This window comes from Ambystoma mexicanum, chromosome 4p (genome assembly GCF_040938575.1).
Source record: "Ambystoma mexicanum isolate Mex_15411 chromosome 4p, UKY_AmexF1_1, whole genome shotgun sequence".
In the NCBI taxonomy this organism is placed as follows: domain Eukaryota; kingdom Metazoa; phylum Chordata; class Amphibia; order Caudata; family Ambystomatidae; genus Ambystoma; species Ambystoma mexicanum.
In genome coordinates, this window is record NC_090927.1 from 394,351,068 (window position 1) to 394,371,763 (window position 20,696).

The window sequence follows — 20,696 nt, forward strand, 5'->3', positions numbered from 1 at the left end:
ATGCAGAAAAACACGCGTAGCCAATTCCCCCGCCAAAAGAAGAGATACGTCCTTGATAGCTGTGAAGTTGTGATGGCGTGCGAAACTCCAGGAAGCAGCAACACACGTCGGTCTCCACGAAAGGCACGTACAGCGAACTGCTGGGCCCGCTCACCTTTAACCCGTGCTGAGGGAAATGCGTATGCGTGCAGACGCGCTTACGCGCTAAGGGCCTTTCCTCGAATTACACGCTGACGTGCCGAATTTTCACGTGCCAAATCACTCCGTATCAAGCTGGCCACGCGTAAGCACACGGAAGACCACGCTCCTGCCCAGAAGGCCGAACTACTACCCCCCAGAGCCCCGAGCACGCTCCCACCTGCCATCTGCTGCTGCCTGACTGCCTGCTGCCCACGTGCCCTGCCATTTACTGCTTGCACATCAGCGAGGGCTGCTGTTGCTGTGACCACCCCTGCTGGAACCGAAGACTCCCGACTGGGATTCCATCGCTCCACAGCCCAGCCCCAGGACCCAGTTGCCCACCCACTCCTGCCTCTGGGGTTGTCATGTCAGGGCAAACACCATCTGAGACCACTGACAACCCCCGGCCAGAGAGGCAGAGGGGCACCAGCTTCAGTTCCACAGAAGTTGGTGTCCTGGTGGAGCAAGTCCTGGGGCAGTATGATGCCCTCTTCGGAAGTTCCCGCGCCGACAAGGAAGGACGGACTCAGATCTGGACTGACATCGTGACTGCCATCAAATCGGAGGGGGTGGCAGTCCGCGACCTACAACATGTCAATAAGCGCTGGGAGGACTTCAGGTCCAGGACCCTGAACAAGGCCCGGCGCCTCTTGAAGGCAGCGGATGCCAAGGGGCGCCGGGGCCACTTGTCGGAAGATCAGATGAGGGTCCTGGAACGCATATCCCCAGCGCTCCACGTCCAGGTCCTTGAGAGGCAGACCCGTCTGGAGTCGAGCGGTAAGTGTACATGCATCCTGATTGTGAGATGTGCGTGTGGTGATTTTTCAGTAGTGTGCAGGTTGCACATCTGTTTGTATGGGGTTGAGTATGGGTGGGGGTGTACAGGGCCGTGGGGCTAACACATGCAAGGACTGGAATGTGTGAGACATGGATGGTGCTTGTGTGTGTAGGCTTGCATGCCAAATGCAGTTGTGTGGGCACACATGTTTGGATGAATGTGTATGTAAGTAGACATGTCTGTGATGTCACGCATGTATGTTGTTTTCAGCTGCATGTATCAGCACTGTGTACATGTGCATCTGTGTGTATTTGACAAGGGTGCAACAGTGATGCAACATGGATGCATGTGACAGCGGTATGTGGAAGCCTGATCGGCAGATGTGACATGGATGCCAATCTGAACACTGTGACACTTGGCAGAGGTGTACACATGCATGCAAGTGTGGTGGTGTGTGTACATGTGTGGTGCACTTCCTGTGTTGCATGTGATGTCTGGCTCACCTTTACCTGCTCATGCTGTTGTATGTGTAAGGATGGTGCTGGCAGTTGCGATATGGCTGTGGTATGGCTCATGTGTGCGAGTTGAAATGACATGTGTGTTGGGGATTGTGATGACATGTCTGAGGTTTGCCAATGCCACTCATGTACAACTGTCATGTGTGTATGTGTCCATTGTACAGTGCCCTGATGCCTGTGTTTTATTTCTCCCTGTCTGCAGCGTCAACTGATGAAGAGGGCGGAGAAGGTGCTGTGGAGCACAGCGGCGGGGATCCCACCGCCATCCTGAGATGCAAGGCCCGGCTCCCCTCCCATGTTGTCATCTCGTCGGGGATTGAGGAGTCCGGTGCCGCGTCCCAGGCCGCAGCTGCCGGGGGGAGGTCCAAGAGGCGGAGGTTGGAGTTGTACTCCTCGGCAGCAGAAGGGGCAGCTGGGACCCCAACAGGGGAAGATGGCACGGAGTCATCCAGGTTGGTGGGGGGTTTGGTGGAGGAGGAGGCCGTGCAAGCAACAGAGACGGGGTCTGGAGGTGGGGATCCCACTGGTGCTAGTGGTGCAGTGCAGGACCAGGGACAGGAGGCAGCACAGGCCGCCGCGGAGGTGCCTGTGTGCAATCCTGTCCCTGATCCTGTCCCTGCATCATCTTGCACCAGCAGGGATGCCTACGTCCAGACCCGTTTTCAGGCAGGGCATGAGCTCACGTCAACTGGCCTTCCTCTGCCTGCCGACGTGGCTATCCGAGTCCGGGTTGAGCCTGTTCTGAGTGGTGTGGCGTTGCGTCAACGGGCCATGCGAGGTGACCTGCAGTCTTTTCATGAGGAGACTGCACGTCTTCTCGAATGGCTCGTTGACCACGTCAGCCTTCTGGGACAGGTCACCCAGGCCGGATTCCTCCGTATGATGGGGCTTGCTACGACCCCCTCCTTAACTGAACCCCCTACGCGCCAGTCGTCCTCTGTGCCATCTTCCCACCCATCAGTCACCTGGGTGCCCTGTGGAGCTGCCTCTGACGGTGCGGCCAGGCTGGTGGAGGAGGCATCCCTCCCACAGTCAGGAGTCGGACGTCCAGCAGGAGTGGCCACATCAACGACTGCACCCCAGCCGGCGGAGGATGTGCAGGCAGCAGGAGGCAGTGCACGGGCAGAAGCACAGCAGCAGCAGCAACGAGGTGGGAGCCATGAAGGCTTGGGGCCTTCAACATCGGAGGGGCAGGCATCGGCCAGAGGGCAGGAGGACCCACGATAGAGAGTGTCTTCTGTGTGGCAGCGGTTGGGCCACGCCATAGATGCGGAGCGGCAGCGGGCGAAGAGGCACGGCTCACAATTGTCAGGGCGGAGAACTCCATGCGGAGGGCCCTGAGGCGGGCCGAGTGCCTCGAGGCAATCCGCAGGGGTTTGGAGGTGGACACGTCGACGGCCCTGCGGACCCTCAGGGCCATGGAGGAGGACCGCCTCGGGGACATTGAGCAGGAGTTCGATGATGCCCTGGCCCGGGACATCCAAAAGTGAGCCGTCAAACTAGCCCGCTGCCCTTGTACATAGTTATGTAGGTAGTGTTAGGTTTCATTTTTTTTTAAATTTATTTTGGACCTTTTGGACATTGGCCACATTTTTGTATATAGTTTATTTTATTAGTTAGTGTAGTTAGATAGGTTTCCTTTCTTATGTTGGGATAATGGACCCTGGCTTGTTTGTTTGTACATAGTTCACTGTTGGATTGTATTTTTCTTTCACATTTTAACCATGGAGCAATGGCTTTCTTTTTTATTTCCCATTGGATTTTGTTTTGTGGACAGTGACTTTGGACACCATTACGTTGGATTTTGATTTTTGGTTTTGCTTTTTTTCACAGACATGCTTCTTTTCATTTTTGTACATTCCCATTTATGTTTCTTTATTTTTGATTCTATTTATGTTTCCTTTAATACATATTTTTTTATCAAACTCGAATGTGTAGTATCATCTCATTGGTTTCATGCATATCATGATATGGGTTTTGAGATTCACTGACACCCATTGGGTGTATGTGAGGGAAATGTGTTTGTTTCGGAACTTGCAATTGGTGTTCTGTCATGTAATTGCCAATTATGAGTGGGTGGATGCAATACTCGGGTGGGTGTTTTGCATTTGGAGGCTGATCATAGGGACCAGGGATCTAGATTGTGATGACATGTTGGCTTGGAACATGAGTTGGACATGGGTGGGGGCCTGCTGGCAGGTGCCCCACAGTGCTGGGGGATGGGGGTGGTGGGAGACATGAGTGGGGGCCTGGTGGAGGCTGCCCCTGCACTGCTGAGGGGTGGGGGTGGTGGGAGACATGAGTGGGGGCCTGGTGGAGGCTGCCCCTGGTGGCTGGGGGGTGGAGGTGGTGGGAGACATGGGTGGGGGCCTGGTGGAGGCTGCCCCTGCACTGCTGGGGGGTGGGGGTGGTGGGAGACATGAGTGGGGGCCTGGTGGAGGCTGCCCCTGGTGGCTGGGGGGTGGGGGTGGTGGTAGACATGAGTGGGGGCCTGGTGGAGGCTGCCCCTGCACTGCTGGGGCGTGGGGGTGGTGGGAGACATGAGTGGGGGCCTGGTGGAGGCTGTCCCTGGTGGCTGGGGGGTGGGGGTGGTGGTAGACATGAGTGGGGGGCTGGTGGAGGCTGCCCCTGCACTGCTGGGGGGTGGGGGTGGTGGGAGACATGGGTGGGGGCCTGCTGCCAGGTGCCCCAAGTGCTGGGGGGTGGGTGGGGGGGTGGGAGACATGGGTGGGGGCCTGCTGGCAGGTGCCCCAAAGTGCTGGGGGGCGGAGGGGTGTGGGAGACATGGGTGGGGGCCTGGTAGAGGGTGCCCCTGCACTGCTGGGGGGTGAGGGGGTGGGGAACATGAGTTGGACATGGGTGGGGGCCTGCTGGCAGGTGCCCCTGCACTGCTGGGGGGTGGGGGAGGGGTGGGAGACATGGGTGGGGGCCTGCTGGCAGGTGCCCCACAGTGCTGGGGGGTGGGGGGGTGGGAGACATGGGTGGGGGCCTGCTGCCAGGTTCCCCACAGTGCTAGGGGCGGGGGTGGTGGGGAACATGAGTTGGAAATGGGTGGGGGCCTGCTGGCAGGTGCCCCACAGTGCTGGGGGGTGGGGGGGTGGGAGACATTGGTGGGGGCCTGCTGGCAGGTGCCCCACAGTGCTGGGGGGCGGGGGGTGTGGGAGACATGGGTGGGGGCCTGGTGGAGGGAGCCCCTGCACTGCTGGGGGGTGGGGGAGTGGGGAACATGAGTTGGACATGGGTGGGGGCCTGCTGGCAGGTGCCCCTGCACTGCTGGGGGGTGGGGGGTTGGGAGACATGGGTGGGGGCCTGCTGGCAGGTGCCCCACAGTGCTGGGGGGTGGGGGTGGTGGGAGACATGAGTGGGGGCCTGGTGGAGGCTGCCCCTGCACTGCTGGGGGGTGGGGGTGGTGGTAGACATGAGTGGGGGCCTGGTGGAGGCTGCCCCTGGTGGCTGGGGGGTGGAGGTGGTGGGAGACATGGGTGGGGGCCTGGTGGAGGCTGCCCCTGCACTGCTGGGGGGTGGGGGTGGTGGGAGACATGAGTGGGGGCCTGGTGGAGGCTGCCCCTGGTGGCTGGGGGGTGGGGGTGGTGGTAGACATGAGTGGGGGGCTGGTGGAGGCTGCCCCTGCACTGCTGGGGGGTGGGGGTGGTGGGAGACATGGGTGGGGGCCTGCTGTCAGGTGCCCCAAGTGCTGGAGGGTGGGTGGGGGGGTGGGAGACATGGGTGGGGGCCTGCTGGCAGGTGCCCCACAGTGCTGAGGGGCGGGGGGGTGTGGGAGACATGGGTGGGGGCCTGGTAGAGGGTGCCCCTGCACTGCTGGGGGGTGGGGGGGTGGGGAACATGAGTTGGACATGGGTGGGGGCCTGCTGGCAGGTGCCCCTGCACTGCTGGGGGGTGGGGGGGTGGGAGACATGGGTGGGGGCCTGCTGGCAGGTGCCCCACAGTGCTGTGGGGTGGGGGTGGTGGGGAACATGAGTTGGACATGGGTGGGGGTCTGCTGGCAGGTGCCCCACAGTGCTGGGGGGTGGGGGGGGTGGGAGACATGGGTGGGGGCCTGCTGCCAGGTGCCCCACAGTGCTAGGGGGTGGGGGTGGTGGGGAACATGAGTTGGAAATGGGTGGGGGCCTGCTGGCAGGTGCCCCACAGTGCTGGGGGGTGGGGGGTGGGAGACATGGGTGGGGGCCTGCTGGCAGGTGCCCCACAGTGCTGGGGGGCGGGGGGGTGTGGGAGACATGGGTGGGGGCCTGGTGGAGGGTGCCCCTGCACTGCTGGGGGGTGGGGGAGTGGGGAACATGAGTTGGACATGGGTGGGGGCCTGCTGGCAGGTGCCCCTGCACTGCTGGGGGGTGGGGGGTTGGGAGACATGGGTGGGGGCCTGCTGGCAGGTGCCCCACAGTGCTGGGGGGTGGGGGTGGTGGGGAACATGAGTTGGACATGGGTGGGGGCCTGCTGGCAGGTGCCCCACAGTGCTGGGGGTGGGGGGATGGGAGACATGGGTGGGGGCCTGCTGGCAGGTGCCCCTGCACTGCTGGGGGGTGGGAGACATGGGTGGGGGCCTGCTGGCAGGTGCCCCACAGTGCTGGGGGGTGGGGGTGGTGGGGAACATGAGTTGGACATGGGTGGGGGCCTGCTGGCAGGTGCCCCACAGTGCTGGGGGGTGGGGGTGGTGGGGAACATGAGTTGGACATGGGTGGGGGCCTGCTGGCAGGTGCCCCTGCACTGCTGTGGGGTGGGGGGGTGGGAGACATGGGTGGGGGCCTGCTGGCAGGTGCCCCACAGTGCTGGGGGGTGGGGGTGGTGGGGAACATGAATTGGACATGGGTGGGGGTCTGCTGGCAGGTGCCCCACAGTGCTGGGGGGTGGGGGGTGGGAAACATGGGTGGGGGCCTGCTGCCAGGTGCCCCACAGTGCTAGGGGGTGGGGGTGGTGGGGAACATGTGTTGGAAATGGGTGGGGGCCTGCTGGCAGGTGCCCCACAGTGCTGGGGGGTGGGGGGGTGGGAGACATGGGTGGGGGCCTGCTGGCAGGTGGCCCACAGTGCTGGGGGCGGGGGGGGTGTGGGAGACATGGGTGGGGGCCTGGTGGAGGGTGCCCCTGCACTGCTGGGGGGTGGGGGAGTGGGGAACATGAGTTGGACATGGGTGGGGGCCTGCTGGCAGGTGCCCCTGCACTGCTGGGGGGTGGGGGGTTGGGAGACATGGGTGGGGGCCTGCTGGCAGGTGCCCCACAGTGCTGGGGGGTGGGGGTGGTGGGGAACATGAGTTGGACATGGGTGGGGGCCTGCTGGCAGGTGCCCCACAGTGCTGGGGGGTGGGGGGGTGGGAGACATGGGTGGGGGCCTGCTGGCAGGTGCCCCTGCACTGCTGGGGGGTGCGGGGTGGGAGACATGGGTGGGGGCCTGCTGGCAGGTGCCCCTCACTGCTGGGGGGTGGGGGGGTGGGAGACATGGGTGGGGGCCTGCTGGCAGTTGCCCCACAGTGCTGGGGGGTGGGGGTGGTGGGGAACATGAGTTGGACATGGGTGGGGGCCTGCTGGCAGGTGCCCCACAGTGCTGGGGGGTGGGGGTGGTGGGGAACATGAGTTGGACATGAGTGGGGGCCTGGTGGTGGGTTCCCCTGCACTGCTGGAGGGTGCGGGTTGGGAGACATGGGTGGGGGCCTGCTGGCAGGTGCCCCACAGTGCTGGGGGGTGGGGGGGGTGGGGAACATGAGTTGGACATGGGTGGGGGCCTGCTGGCAGGTGCCCCACAGTGCTGGGGGGCGGGGGGGGTGGGAGACAAGTGTGGGGACCTGCTGGCAGGTGCCCCAAAGTGCTGTGGGTGAGGGGGTGGGAGACATGGGTGGGGGCCTGGTGGAGGGTGCCCCTGCACTGCTGGGGGGTGGGGGGTGGGGAACATGAGTTGGACATGGGTGGGGGCCTGCTGGCAGGTGCCCCACAGTGCTGGGGGGTGGGGGTGGTGGGGAACATGAGTTGGAAGTGGGTGGGGGCCTGCTGGCAGGTGCCCCACAGTGCTGGGGTGGTGGGGAACATGAGTTGGACATGGGTGGGGGCCTGCTGGCAGGTGCCCCACAGTGCTGGGGTGTGGGGGGGGTGGGAGACATGAATGGGGGCCTGCTGGCAGGTGCCCCTGCACTGCTGGTTGGTGGGGGGGTGGGAGACATGGGTGGGGGCCTGCTGGCATGTACCCCTGCACTGCTGGGGGTTGGGGGGGGTGGGAGACATGGGTGGGGGCTGCTGGCAGGTGCCCCACAGTGCTAGGGGGTGGGGGTGGTGGGGAACATGAGTTGGGCATGGGTGGGGGCCTGCTGGCAGGTGCCCCACAGTGCTGGGGGTGGTGCGGAACATGAGTTGGACATGGGTGGGGGCCTGGTGGTGGGTGCCCCTGCACTGCTGGGGGGTGGAGGGGTGGGAGACATGGGTGGGGGCCTGCTGGCAGGTGCCCCACAGTGCTGGGGGGTGGGGGTGGTGGGGAACATGAGTTGGGCATGGGTGGGGGCCTGCTGGCAGGTGCCCCACAGTGCTGAGGGGTGGAGGTGGTGGGGAACATGAGTAGGACATGGGTTGGGGCCTGCTGGCAGGTGCCCCACAGTGCTGGGGGTGGAGGGGGTGGGAGACATGGGTGGGGGCCTGCTGGCAGGTGCCCCTGCACTGCTGGGGGGTGTGGGGGTGGGAGACATGGGTGGGGGCCTGCTGGCAGGTGCCCCTGCACTGCTAGGGGGTGGGGGGTGGGAGACATGGGTGGGGGCCTGCTGGCAGGTGCCTCACAGTGCTGGAGGGTGGGGGTGGTGGGGAACATGAGTTGGACATGGGTGGGGGCCTGCTGGCAGGTGCCCCACAGTGCTGGGGGTGGGGGTGGTGGGGAACATGAGTTGGACATGGGTGGGGGCCTGGTGGTGGGTGCCCCTGCACTGCTGGGGGCTGGAGGGGTGGGAGACATGGGTGGGGGCCTGCTGGCAGGTGCCCCACAGTACTGGGGGTTGGGGTGGTGGAGAACATTAGTTGGACATGGGTGGGGGCCTGGTGGTGGGTGCCCCTGCACTGCTGGGGGGTGGGGGGTGGGAGACATGGGTGGGGGCCTGCTGGCAGGTGCCCCACAGTGCTGGGGGGTGGGGGTGGTGGGGAACATGAGTTGGACATGGGTGGGGGCCTGCTGGCAGGTGCCCCACAGTGCTGGGGGGTGGGGGGGTGGGAGACATGGGTGGAGGCCTGCTGGCAGGTGCCCCACAGTGCTGGGGGGTGGGGGTGGTGGGGAACATGAGTTGGGCATGGGTGGGGGCCTGCTGGCAGGTGCCCCACAGTGCTGGGGGGTGGGGGTGGTGGGGAACATGAGTTGGACATGGGTGGGGGCCTGCTGGCAGGTGCCCCACAGTGCTGGGGGTGGAGGGGGTGGGAGACATGAGTGGGGGCCTGCTGGCAGGTGCCCCTGCACTGCTGGGGGGTGTGGGGGTGGGAGACATGGGTGGGGGCCTGCTGGCAGGTGCCTCACAGTGCTGGGGGGTGGGGGTGGTGGGGAACATGAGTTGGACATGGGTGGGGGCCTTCTGGCATGTGCCCCACAGTGCTGGGGGTGGGGGTGGTGGGGAACATGAGTTGGACATGGTTGGGGGCCTGGTGGTGGGTGCCCCTGCACTGCTGGGGGGTGGAGGGGTGGGAGACATGGGTGGGGGCCTGCTGGCAGGTGCCCCACAGTGCTGGGGGGTGGGGGTGGTGGAGAACATTAGTTGGACATGGGTGGGGGCCTGGTGATGGGTGCCCCTGCACTGCTGGGGGGTGGGGGGTGGGAGACATGGGTGGGGGCCTGCTGGCAGGTGCCCCACAGTGCTGGGGGGTGGGGGTGGTGGGGAACATGAGTTGGACATGGGTGGGGGCCTGCTGGCAGGTGCCCCACAGTGCTGGGGGGTGGGAGACATGGGTGGGGGCCTGCTGGCAGGTGCCCCTGCACTGCTGGGGGGTGGGGGTGGTGGGGAACATGAATTGGACATGGGTGGGGGCCTGGTGGTGGGTGCCCCTGCACTGCTAGGGGGTGTGGGGGGTGGGGAACATGAGTTGGACATGGGTGGGGGCCTGCTGGCAGGTGCCCCACAGTGCTGGGGTGTGGGGGTGGTGGGGAACATGAGTTGGACATGGGTGGGGGCCTGCTGGCAGGTGCCCCACAGTGCTGGGGGGTGGGGAACATGAGTTGGACATGGGTGGGGGCCTGCTGGCAGGTGCCCCACAGTGCTGGGGGGTGGGGGGCGGGTGGGGAACATGAGTTGGACATGGGTGGGGGCCTGCTGGCAGGTGCCCCACAGTGCTGGGGGGTGGGGGTGGTGGGGAACATGAGTTGGACATGGGTGGGGCCTGGTGGTGGGTGCCCCTGCACTGCTGGGGGGTGGGGGGAGGGAGTGGGGAACATGAGTTGGACATGGGTGGGGGCCTGGTGGTGGGTGCCCCTGCACTGCTGGGGGGTGGGGGGGTGGAGACATGGGTGGGGCCCTGCTGGCAGGTGCCCCACAGTGCTGGGGGGTGGGGGTGGTGGGGAACATGAGTTGGACATGGGTGGGGGCCTGCTGGCAGGTGCCCCACAGTACTGGGGGTTGGGGTGGTGGAGAACATTAGTTGGACATGGGTGGGGGCCTGGTGGTGGGTGCCCCTGCACTGCTGGGGGGTGGGGGGTGGGAGACATGGCTGGGGGCCTGCTGGCAGGTGCCCCACAGTGCTGGGGGGTGGGGGTGGTGGGGAACATGAGTTGGACATGGGTGGGGGCCTGCTGGCAGGTGCCCCACAGTGCTGGGGGGTGGGGGGGTGGGAGACATGGGTGGAGGCCTGCTGGCAGGTGCCCCACAGTGCTGGGGGGTGGGGGTGGTGGGGAACATGAGTTGGGCATGGGTGGGGGCCTGCTGGCAGGTGCCCCACAGTGCTGGGGGGTGGGGGTGGTGGGGAACATGAGTTGGACATGGGTGGGGGCCTGCTGGCAGGTGCCCCACAGTGCTGGGGGTGGAGGGGGTGGGAGACATGAGTGGGGGCCTGCTGGCAGGTGCCCCTGCACTGCTGGGGGGTGTGGGGGTGGGAGACATGGGTGGGGGCCTGCTGGCAGGTGCCTCACAGTGCTGGGGAGTGGGGGTGGTGGGGAACATGAGTTGGACATGGGTGGGGGCCTTCTGGCATGTGCCCCACAGTGCTGGGGGTGGGGGTGGTGGGGAACATGAGTTGGACATGGTTGGGGGCCTGGTGGTGGGTGCCCCTGCACTGCTGGGGGGTGGAGGGGTGGGAGACATGGGTGGGGGCCTGCTGGCAGGTGCCCCACAGTGCTGGGGGGTGGGGGTGGTGGAGAACATTAGTTGGACATGGGTGGGGGCCTGGTGATGGGTGCCCCTGCACTGCTGGGGGGTGGGGGGTGGGAGACATGGGTGGGGGCCTGCTGGCAGGTGCCCCACAGTGCTGGGGGGTGGGGGTGGTGGGGAACATGAGTTGGACATGGGTGGGGGCCTGCTGGCAGGTGCCCCACAGTGCTGGGGGGAGGGAGACATGGGTGGGGGCCTGCTGGCAGGTGCCTCACAGTGCTGGGGGGTGGGGGGGCGGAACATGAATTGGACATGGGTGGGGGCCTGGTGGTGGGTGCCCCTGCACTGCTAGGGGGTGGGGGGGGTGGGGAACATGAGTTGGACATGGGTGGGGGCCTGCTGGCAGGTGCCCCACAGTGCTGGGGGGTGGGGGGTGGGGAACATGAGTTGGATATGGGTGGGGGCCTGCTGGCAGGTGCCCCACAGTGCTGGGGGGTGGGGGTGGAGGGGAACATGAGTTGGACATGGGTGGGGGCCTGCTGGCAGGTGCCCTACAGTGCTGGGGGGTGGGAGACATGGGTGGGGGCCTGCTGGCAGGTGCCCCTGCACTGCTGGGGGGTGGGGGTGGTGGGGAACATGAATTGGACATGGGTGGGGGCCTGGTGGTGGGTGCCCCTGCACTGCTAGGGGGTGGGGGGGGTGGGGAACATGAGTTGGACATGGGTGGGGGCCTGCTGGCAGGTGCCCCACAGTGCTGGGGTGTGGGGGTGGTGGGGAACATGAGTTGGACATGGGTGGGGGCCTGCTGGCAGGTGCCCCACAGTGCTGGGGGGTGGGGAACATGAGTTGGACATGGGTGGGGGCCTGCTGGCAGGTGCCCCACAGTGCTGGGGGGTGGGGGGCGGGTGGGGAACATGAGTTGGACATGGGTGGGGGCCTGCTGGCAGGTGCCCCACAGTGCTGGGGGGTGGGGGTGGTGGGGAACATGAGTTGGACATGGGTGGGGGCCTGGTGGTGGGTGCCCCTGCACTGCTGGGGGGTGGGGGGAGGGAGTGGGGAACATGAGTTGGACATGGATGGGGGCCTGGTGGTGGGTGCCCCTGCACTGCTGGGGGGTAGGGGGGTGGGAACATGAGTTGGACATGGGTGGGGGCCTGCTGGCAGGTGCCCCACAGTGCTGAGGGGTGGGGGGGTGGGAGACATGGGTGGGGGCCTTGTGGAGGGTGCCCCTGCACTGCTGGGGGGTGGGGGGTGGGGAACATGAGTTGGACATGGATGGGGGCCTGCTGGCAGGTGCCCCACAGTGCTGGAGGGTGGGGGGTGGGGAACATGAGTTGGACATGGGTGGGGGCCTGCTGGCAGGTGCCCCACAGTGCTGGGGGGTGCGGGTGGTGGGGAACATGAGTTGGACATGGGTGGGGGTCTGCTGGCAGGTGCCCCTGCACTGCTGGGGGGTGGGGGTGGTGGGGAACATGAATTGGACATGGGTGGGGGCCTGGTGGTGGGTGCCCCTGCACTGCTGGGGGGTGGGGGGAATGGGAACATGAGTTGGACATGGGTGGGGGCCTGCTGGCAGGTGCCCCGCAGTGCTGTGGGGTGGGGGTGGTGGGGAACATGAGTTGGACATGGGTGGGGGCCTGCTGGCGGTGCCCCCACAGTGCTGGGGGGTGGGGGGTGGGGAACATGAGTTGGACATGGGTGGGGGCCTGCTGGCAGGTGCCCCACAGTGCCTGGGGGTGGGGGGCTGGGGAACATGAGTTGGACATGGGTGGGGGCCTGCTGGAAGGTGCCCCACAGTGCTGGGGGGTGGGGATGGTGGGGAACATGAGTTGGACATGGGTGGGGGCCTGGTGGTGGGTGCCCCTGCACTGCTGGGGGGTGGGGGGGAGTGGGGAACATGAGTTGGACATGGATGGGGGCCTGGTGGTGGGTGCCGCTGCACTGCTGGGGGGTGGGGGGGTGGGGAACATGAGTTGGACATGGGTGGGGGCCTGGTGGTGGGTGCCCCTGTACTTCTGGGTGGTGGGGGGTGGGGAACATGAGTTGGACATGGGTGGGGGCCTGCTGGCAGGTGCCCCACAGTGCTGGGGGGCGGGGGGGTGGGAGACATGGGTGGGGGCCTGCTGGCAGGTGCCCCACAGTCCTGAGGGGTGGGGGGGTGGGAGACATGAATTGGACACGGGTGGGGGCCTGCTGGCAGGTGCCCCACAGTGCTGGGGGGTGGGGTGGTGGGGAACATGAGTTGGACATGGGTGGGGGCCTACTGGCAGGTGCCCCACAGTGCTGGGGGGTGGGGGGTGGGGAACATGAGTTGGACATGGGTGGGGGCCTGCTGGCAGGTGCCCCACAGTGCTGGGGGGTGGGGGTGGTGGGGAACATGAGTTGGACATGGGTGGGGGCCTGCTGGCAGGTGCCCCACAGTGCTGGGGGGTGGGTGGGGTGGGAGACATGGGTGGGGGCCTGCTGGCAGGTGCCCCTGCACTGCTGGGGGGTGGGGTGGTGGGGAACATGAGTTGGACATGGCTGGGGGCCTGGTGGTGGGTGCCCCTGCACTGCTGGGGGGTGGAGGGGGTGGGAGACATGGGTGGGGGCCTGCTGGCAGGTGCCCCACAGTGCTGGGGGGTGGGGGGTGGGGAACATGAGTTGGACATGGGTGGGGGCCTGATGGTGGGTGCCCCTGCACTGCTGGCGGGTGGGGGGGTGGGAGGCATGGGTGGGGGCCTGCTTGCAGGTGCCCCACAGTGCTGGGGGGTGGGGGTGGTGGGAGACATAGGTGGGGGGCTGGTGGAGGGTGCCCCTGGTGGCTGGGGGTGCAGGGGGACATGCGTTGGTGGGCAGTAGTGCAAGTTGACATGTCGGTTGGCTGGGGGGCATGGCCATGGTGGATGGGGTGCCTGCAGGACATGTGCAGGGTTGGCCCCTGTGGTGTGCTCTCCGCGCACCCCTGTAATACATGTACCCTGATGGAATCGCGTGTGGAACTTCCCGCGCACCCCTGGAATACACGTACCCTACTGATGTTGCGTGTGATACTTCCCCCGCACCCCGAAGTACATGTACCCTGATGAGATCGCGTGTGGAACTTCCCGCGCACCCTGATATACACGTACCCTGCTGATGTCACGTGTGAAACTTCCCCCGCACCCCGAAATACACGTACCTTGCTGAAATCGCGTGTGGAACTTCCCGCGCACCCCTGAAATACACGTACCCTGCTGGAATCACGTGTGGAACTTCCCACGCACCCCTGAAATACGCATACCCTGCTCGCACGGGGCCAATCGCGTTTGGAACTTCCCGTGCACACCTGAAATACACGTACCCTGCTGATGTCGTGTGTGAAACTTCCCCCGCACCCTGAAATACACGTACCCTGCTGAAATCGCGTGTGGAAGTTCCCGCACACCCCTGAAATACGCATACCCTGCTGAAATCATGTGTGGAACTTCCCGCGCACCCCTGAAATACACGTACCCTGCTGGAATCGCATGTGGAACTTCCCGTGCACCCCTGAAATACGCGTACCCTGCTCGCATGGGGCCAATCACGTGTGGAACTTCCCGCGCACCCCTGAAATACACATACCCTGCTGATGTCGCGTGTGAAACTTCTCCCGCACCCTGAAATACATGTACCCTGCTGAAATCGCATATGGAACTTCCCGCGCACCCCTGAAATACGCGTACCCTGCTGAAATTGCTTGTGGAACTTCCCGCGCACCCCTGAAATACACATACCCTGCTGGAATCGCGTGTGGAACTTCCCGCGCACCCCTGAAATACGCGTACCCTGCTCGCACGGGGCCAATCGCGTGTGGAACTTCCCGCACACCCCTGAAATACACATACCCTGCTGATGTTGCGTGTGAAACTTCCCCTGCACCCCGAAATACACGTACCCTGCTGAAATCGCATGTGGAACTTCCCGCGCACCTCTCAAATACGCGTACCCTGCTGAAATTGCGTGTGGAACTTCCCGCGCACCCCTGAAATACATGTACCCTGCTGGAATCGCGTGTGGAACTTCCCGCGCACCCCTGAAATACGCGTACCCTGCTCGCACGGGGCCAATCGCATGTGGAACTTCCTGCGCACCCCTGAAATACACGTACCCTGCTGAAATCACGTGTGGAACTTCCCACGCACCCCTGAAATACACGTACCCTGCGGCAATCGCGTGTGGAACTTCCCGCGCACCCCCGAAATACGCGTACCCTGATCGCACGGGGCCAATCGCGTGAGGTACTTCCCACGCACCCCAGTGATACACGTAGCCCGCTTGCCGTGCTGGTACAGGGTTAGCGCAGCCCTTTGCGCTGGATTGGGGATTTTGATGGATTTTACCTGCGCGAGAGGCGTTCTTGGGGGCGTAACTGGCGCTGCTGCAGGGTCGTTGCGCCACTGTGCGCCACGGCTGGTTTTGGTGGCTGGAATCCATGAATACGCTGTGCGCGGAAATGGATTTTAGCGCACGCGGTTGGCGCAGGGATTCGCACGCGCACACTGTGCGCCAGCCACATGCGCCACTTGTGCGCTGCATTCTATGAATTACCCCCCTGGTCTTTAGGTTACAGTTTTATAGCAATATCTCTTTAAATAGTGAAATAAAATCGCTGGTCAGATAAAAATTGCAATAGATCAGCAACTTTTTAAAAACCTTCCATAACTACATTTTAAAATGAAAGGGTGAAGTTCATATTAAGAGTCCTAAGTGAGCATCCACGACTGGATATGAAATGACCCCCCTCAGGGGAGGGTGGGCTGGCGGAGCAGATCCCCAGGGATCAACATCACATCAGGCTATAAAAGGGAAAGGAATAATAATGTTGTGTTGGAAAGGTTCATTATTTTGTTTACATTTTAAAATAAAAAGGGATCCCCGTTGAAATCCCTTAAAAAGTCCACCTTGGTGTCTGTGTTGCAGTGAATCAGGTATGGTAAGAGCACAGGACATAGCCCATTTGCTGTGAAACTATCTAACATCTTTCTGCTGCAGCTTGCTCAATGACTCTTACGGTCCAGATGATCAAGATGTGGGTAGATTCCAAGGTCTGAAGGGTAGGAGTTATGTAGGTCCAGGGCCAATTTGGGATGGCTGCAGGGCTGGACTGCCCCACCGGGACACCAGGACACTTGTAAAGCCCCCAGTAGGCCTCTTGCTCTAGGGCCTCTTTGTAGCAGAAGGATACACATGCACATGATGGCTGGTTTTCCTTTAATTGGCTGCGTGTAGTGCCGGCTGCCACCACCGACTGAGGCAGGCGCTCTGCTGCACATTTTCTTTTTCTGCACATTTTTTCTTCCCGGCTGGGCCCGCGCCTGCACTTGAGGGTCTCCAGGGCTGGGCACCGGAATCGCACGTGCTCTGCACATTGCACAGCGCAGGTCAGCAGGGCGGTCTGCAGCAAAAACTGGTTGCGTGAGACCGTGACAAGATTGATGTCATTGAGGTAAGCAAGACGCTGAACAACAATATCACTACGAAGGAACTTTTGATATGGCAATGAATGAGTTCCTACTGGAAGGACACCTGGGTGCTGTGAAGGGTGCATGAAGACTTCTACGCACTTCACAGGCTGCCAAGCAAATACACCAGGTGACCATACTTGCCAGGACCATCCCGCAAATTCTGTCAGCGATTTTCAATCCCACCTTAGTACTGACTGACACACGTGCGTTCTGACACTTATACACCATCTGTTTCAGGTTTCAGAAGGCACGCTCCCCATCGCGTGCAGAGCCATCCTGAGGTTACATCGCTGGTACATTAATGTGCACAGATTGTGCACAGACACAACGTATATATATAATCCATTTCAGACATGCAGTGATATGTCCCTCTTACCTGATTACTTAAGGAACACCCTAATGTTACCCCACAGTTCTTCCACCGTCCTGTGACTCACCTGATAGGGGTGCCGGATGCGTTCCCCACTACCCTACACCACTTCACTCTCTCTCTGCAATCGACCATCATATGTTACCATTCTCACCCAGCAACTGGTCACTAATCAACAGCATTCACCCGGTCCCTCATATGTAGACCTTGCACGTTTTCTGCTGTTTTTTGTTTGTCCTCTATATGTTCAATCGTATCTGAATGTATTAGTTCAAAGTTCTGGCACCTGGTCCAGCTTAGTTTGCGCTATGCATGAAAGCCCAAATAAATGAGAAAAAAATAAGAGCACAAGCAGCCCTGGCCCATTTCTATTTCCATGGACGTTGACACTAACAACTATGGTAGGAGAGTGTAAGCGATCCACGGACGAACATATTTGCTTTTTAATTGGAAATAAAGTGGCTGTTAATGTGTGCACAGTTAGTGTGGTGTAACAATTATTTTCAGTAATGCTGAAATGGTGAAATGGCGCTTCATGAGAGATGCGTTATCTTAAGCATTTCAATTGCTGGTCCACATATTTTATTGACAGTTCCGTGATGTGTTAACTGGCCTTCCAAGCGTGCCACTGTGGCAGTGGAGATGCACCCGAGTGTAAGGGTAAGGGAGTGACCGTACAAAGTGTGGCCCTGAGAACCTCATCTCCCTATGCCACATCTCCAGAACCCATGGATGTCCCTCTTAGGAACCTGGGGTCCAACACCTCAAAATCCATGAGTGCCTCAACTGTTGCCTGAGGACCTAATACCTCCGTCTCAGACATACCAGCATTCTCACGTGTCCAATCTGCACCCTCGAGACCCCAGGCCCTGCATTATCACAGCCTGATTGTCTCACATATTTCATGAGAGCTTCAGACCCTGTGGTCATGCATTTGCAGAACTACTGTGTCTCTCAGATGCTCCCCCGGGGACCTTAGCACTTTTACAGCACCAGTGGAGCTCTGTTGTCACTGCTGTTCCTTGTGCCAAATATCTAAGGTGTCTCACTGTGTCCAATCAGCAGCATAAACACCCAGCCCCCGGGCCACCAACAATATGGTAAGTATTCTCTGTCCAGCCAGCACACTGAGGAGCCACGCCCCTTTACACCTCTTCTAGATCATGTCACCACAGCTGTTCCGTGCCACTCGTCCTCCACATCCCCAGTGGCATTATTTGATCAACCTGCATGATATGCACACAAACTCATGCCCACTAGCACCCCAAGAATCATTGTGTGTAGAGTCCTACTTCCACAGCTGTTCTTGCTCCTCATTGCCCAAATCATTAGTGTTACTATGCTTCCAGACAGCAGCATGAGCACCTGTATCCCTGGTCAACACCTTCTTCCTCAGAAGCCTTGTCTTCAACCAGCTCCATAAGAACCCCATCCCCTACACAACACCCTAGAGCTCAGTTTTAACAGTTGTTCTTGCTCCTGATTGACCAAATACTTAATGTTACTAGGCAGCAGCATGAGCACCCGAAACCCTGGCCAACACCTTCTTCCTCAGACGCCTTGTGTGTCCAACTACCTTCATAAGGACCCCAGACACATACTTCCAAACATAAAGCCCATATGCATCACTTGATCCTTAAGTAAATCAGCCCGGTGTCCCTAAAACCCTCATGTCCCACCAACACCTTGAAATCCTTGTCCCTGGCCGCCACATTCCCAAAGGCACCATACCACTAAACATTTCAATCGAGCAAATTGGAAAAGAGCAGCAATTGCAATTTAGCTTCAGCATATTTAATTCAGTTCCACTTGGGAAAACCTAAATATTGCAGATTTGGCAATAATTATTTACAGCCACACACATACATTTTTTTCAGGTTTAGCTCAGTCCCTGCTTGGTGAAAAAATGTGGTGGATAAGGCACAGAGGATAAACTGATTTTCCCAGGATCACGCACTTAAGTGGTGAAGCCGGGATGTGTAACTAGTCTGCAAGTCTTCACTAGTCTTCACGCTTGAATTGCATGAAGAAAGAAATGACATGGGGTTTTGCTTTTCCATGTCAAAGATCAAATACATTTTTGGCAGGATATTTCTGTGTCCGGAAACCGACCATAGATGTAAAAGCCCTCCAGAAGGCTAATTAAAAAGAAACTGTGTGCAGCAGAAACCACATTTTGTGAAAGTGACATGAAAGGAAATAAACATACATGTAGATCTGCTTTTGTGCAGATCAGAACAATGCTGTTTGAAAACTAAATGTCAAGTGACACCCTATTCTTGCACAGAAATGTGAGTGAATATGGAGGTTTGATATAAAATGTCCATTATATATAAGCGGTGAAGCCTGGATGTGAAACTAGTCTGCAATTTGACCCCATATTTTCTCAAGTCTAGTTAGTAGAAATGTGATTTAAAAAGATTACTTGAAACGTGCACATTTTTATTTTTTTTATTTTTTGTGTTTAGCCAATTTAGTCTTTTACAAAAGATGCTAAAATTCATAAAGATTTATTGGGTATGGCAAAAAACCGTTATGGCTTTATTTCTGTTTTCTGTTTTCTCTCTTAGTTAGTCTCAGTGTTTATCGATTTCAGTTTTCCCATGGCGTATTCCAAAATGTTTGTCGCTGCAATGGTCCATCTATTGTTTTCACCAGAAATAAGTTGAGATCACCAAGGCTCTTCTTCACGGAGATCACAGTCCGAAAAGAGTGGCATGAGGTAAATCTTTCGGGCCTCTCTGGTAGCTGGACAGGACATCATCAGGTGTCTTACGGTTTCCACTTGATTATTTACAGAGCAAAGTCTGCATTCATTTGTGGTTGATTGTGACCTGATGTTTAAGATTTCCCTAGTCTGAAGGAGGTTCGACTGGGCTCTTAAAAAGATTCCTATGAGAGCTTTGTCAGGGAATCTCTTCACATATGTCATTGTCTCTTTTCTTTTTAGTGATGACAGTGGGAGATGGGTCAAGAGTTTGCTTCTGGATACTTGGTCTAACATGGTGATCCAGTCTAATTCCTCCATTTTCCTTTTGACTCTTTGGGGATTGGTGATCAGCTCCTTTTCTGTGCAAGCTATGCTGTTTAGTAGATTTTATTTCTTTTCCAGCCAAGAATTTAATGACCAGCAAGTGCCTTCAGAGGCCTCTTCAGTGATCACTTGGTAGACTCTTGGACTATCGGCCATCAGGATTTTTCTGCAGAGTTGCATACTACTGTGCTCAACCATTACTGACAGTGAGAGAAGCCCAAGCTCCCGCTGTATGGCTGCAATTTGTGTAGACTTTGGGACGTTCAATACAGAGTGCCAGAAGAAACCTTCCAATTTTGGCCATATCGATGAAGGTATGCCAAGGCTGGCATCCATCCCGTAGACAATTGAAGGAATTACTTTTGATTTGTAGAAATGTACAGCCGGCATCAATGAGAACTTTCCATACTGTCTGTCGATTGCTCTGGTTTGAGTGGTACTTGTTCCATCCGTACGTCAGATTTAGAGGAGTCAGTCGCTATACCCAGGTATTTGAAGTGGGTGACTGACTTGAGCTTTGTTCCTCCCAAGAACCATCTCGGCTTTGCTGTTCTCCTTGGTGCTTTTTAGAGAATCAGGATTGTGGTCTTGCTTATATTAACTTCAAGGTTGTTTGAATTGTGTATAGCTTTATTCAATGACACAGAATCATGATGAAGCCTTCCAAGTAGCAGTACCATTTCCTGTGCATCAGTGTATTTTGTACCCTAGTCTGCTACTCCTCACCACGGGTACACCGAACACTTTCTGTATAATGAATTGTGTATAGCATCAGTTTATCTAACTGTCTTTGAAGCCCGACCGGCGTTTGGTCTAAAAGTGTCACATCGTCTGCGTATAGTAGGCGAGACATCACTGTTTTCCCTTTTTTTGGGGGAAAGGCACAGACCGTCTCCGAGGCCTCCTTGTAGTCACCTAAAAAGGTGATAAACAGTGTGTGGGCCAAAGGGCAGCCCTGTTTGTCACCTCTAAATGATGGAATTTCAGCTAAAAGTAGGCCTTGGTGACTCAGGCATACTCGCATTCTTGTGTCCGTGTGTAGAGCTTTTATGGGAGCCAGGATGGATTCAGGGCACTCCCAG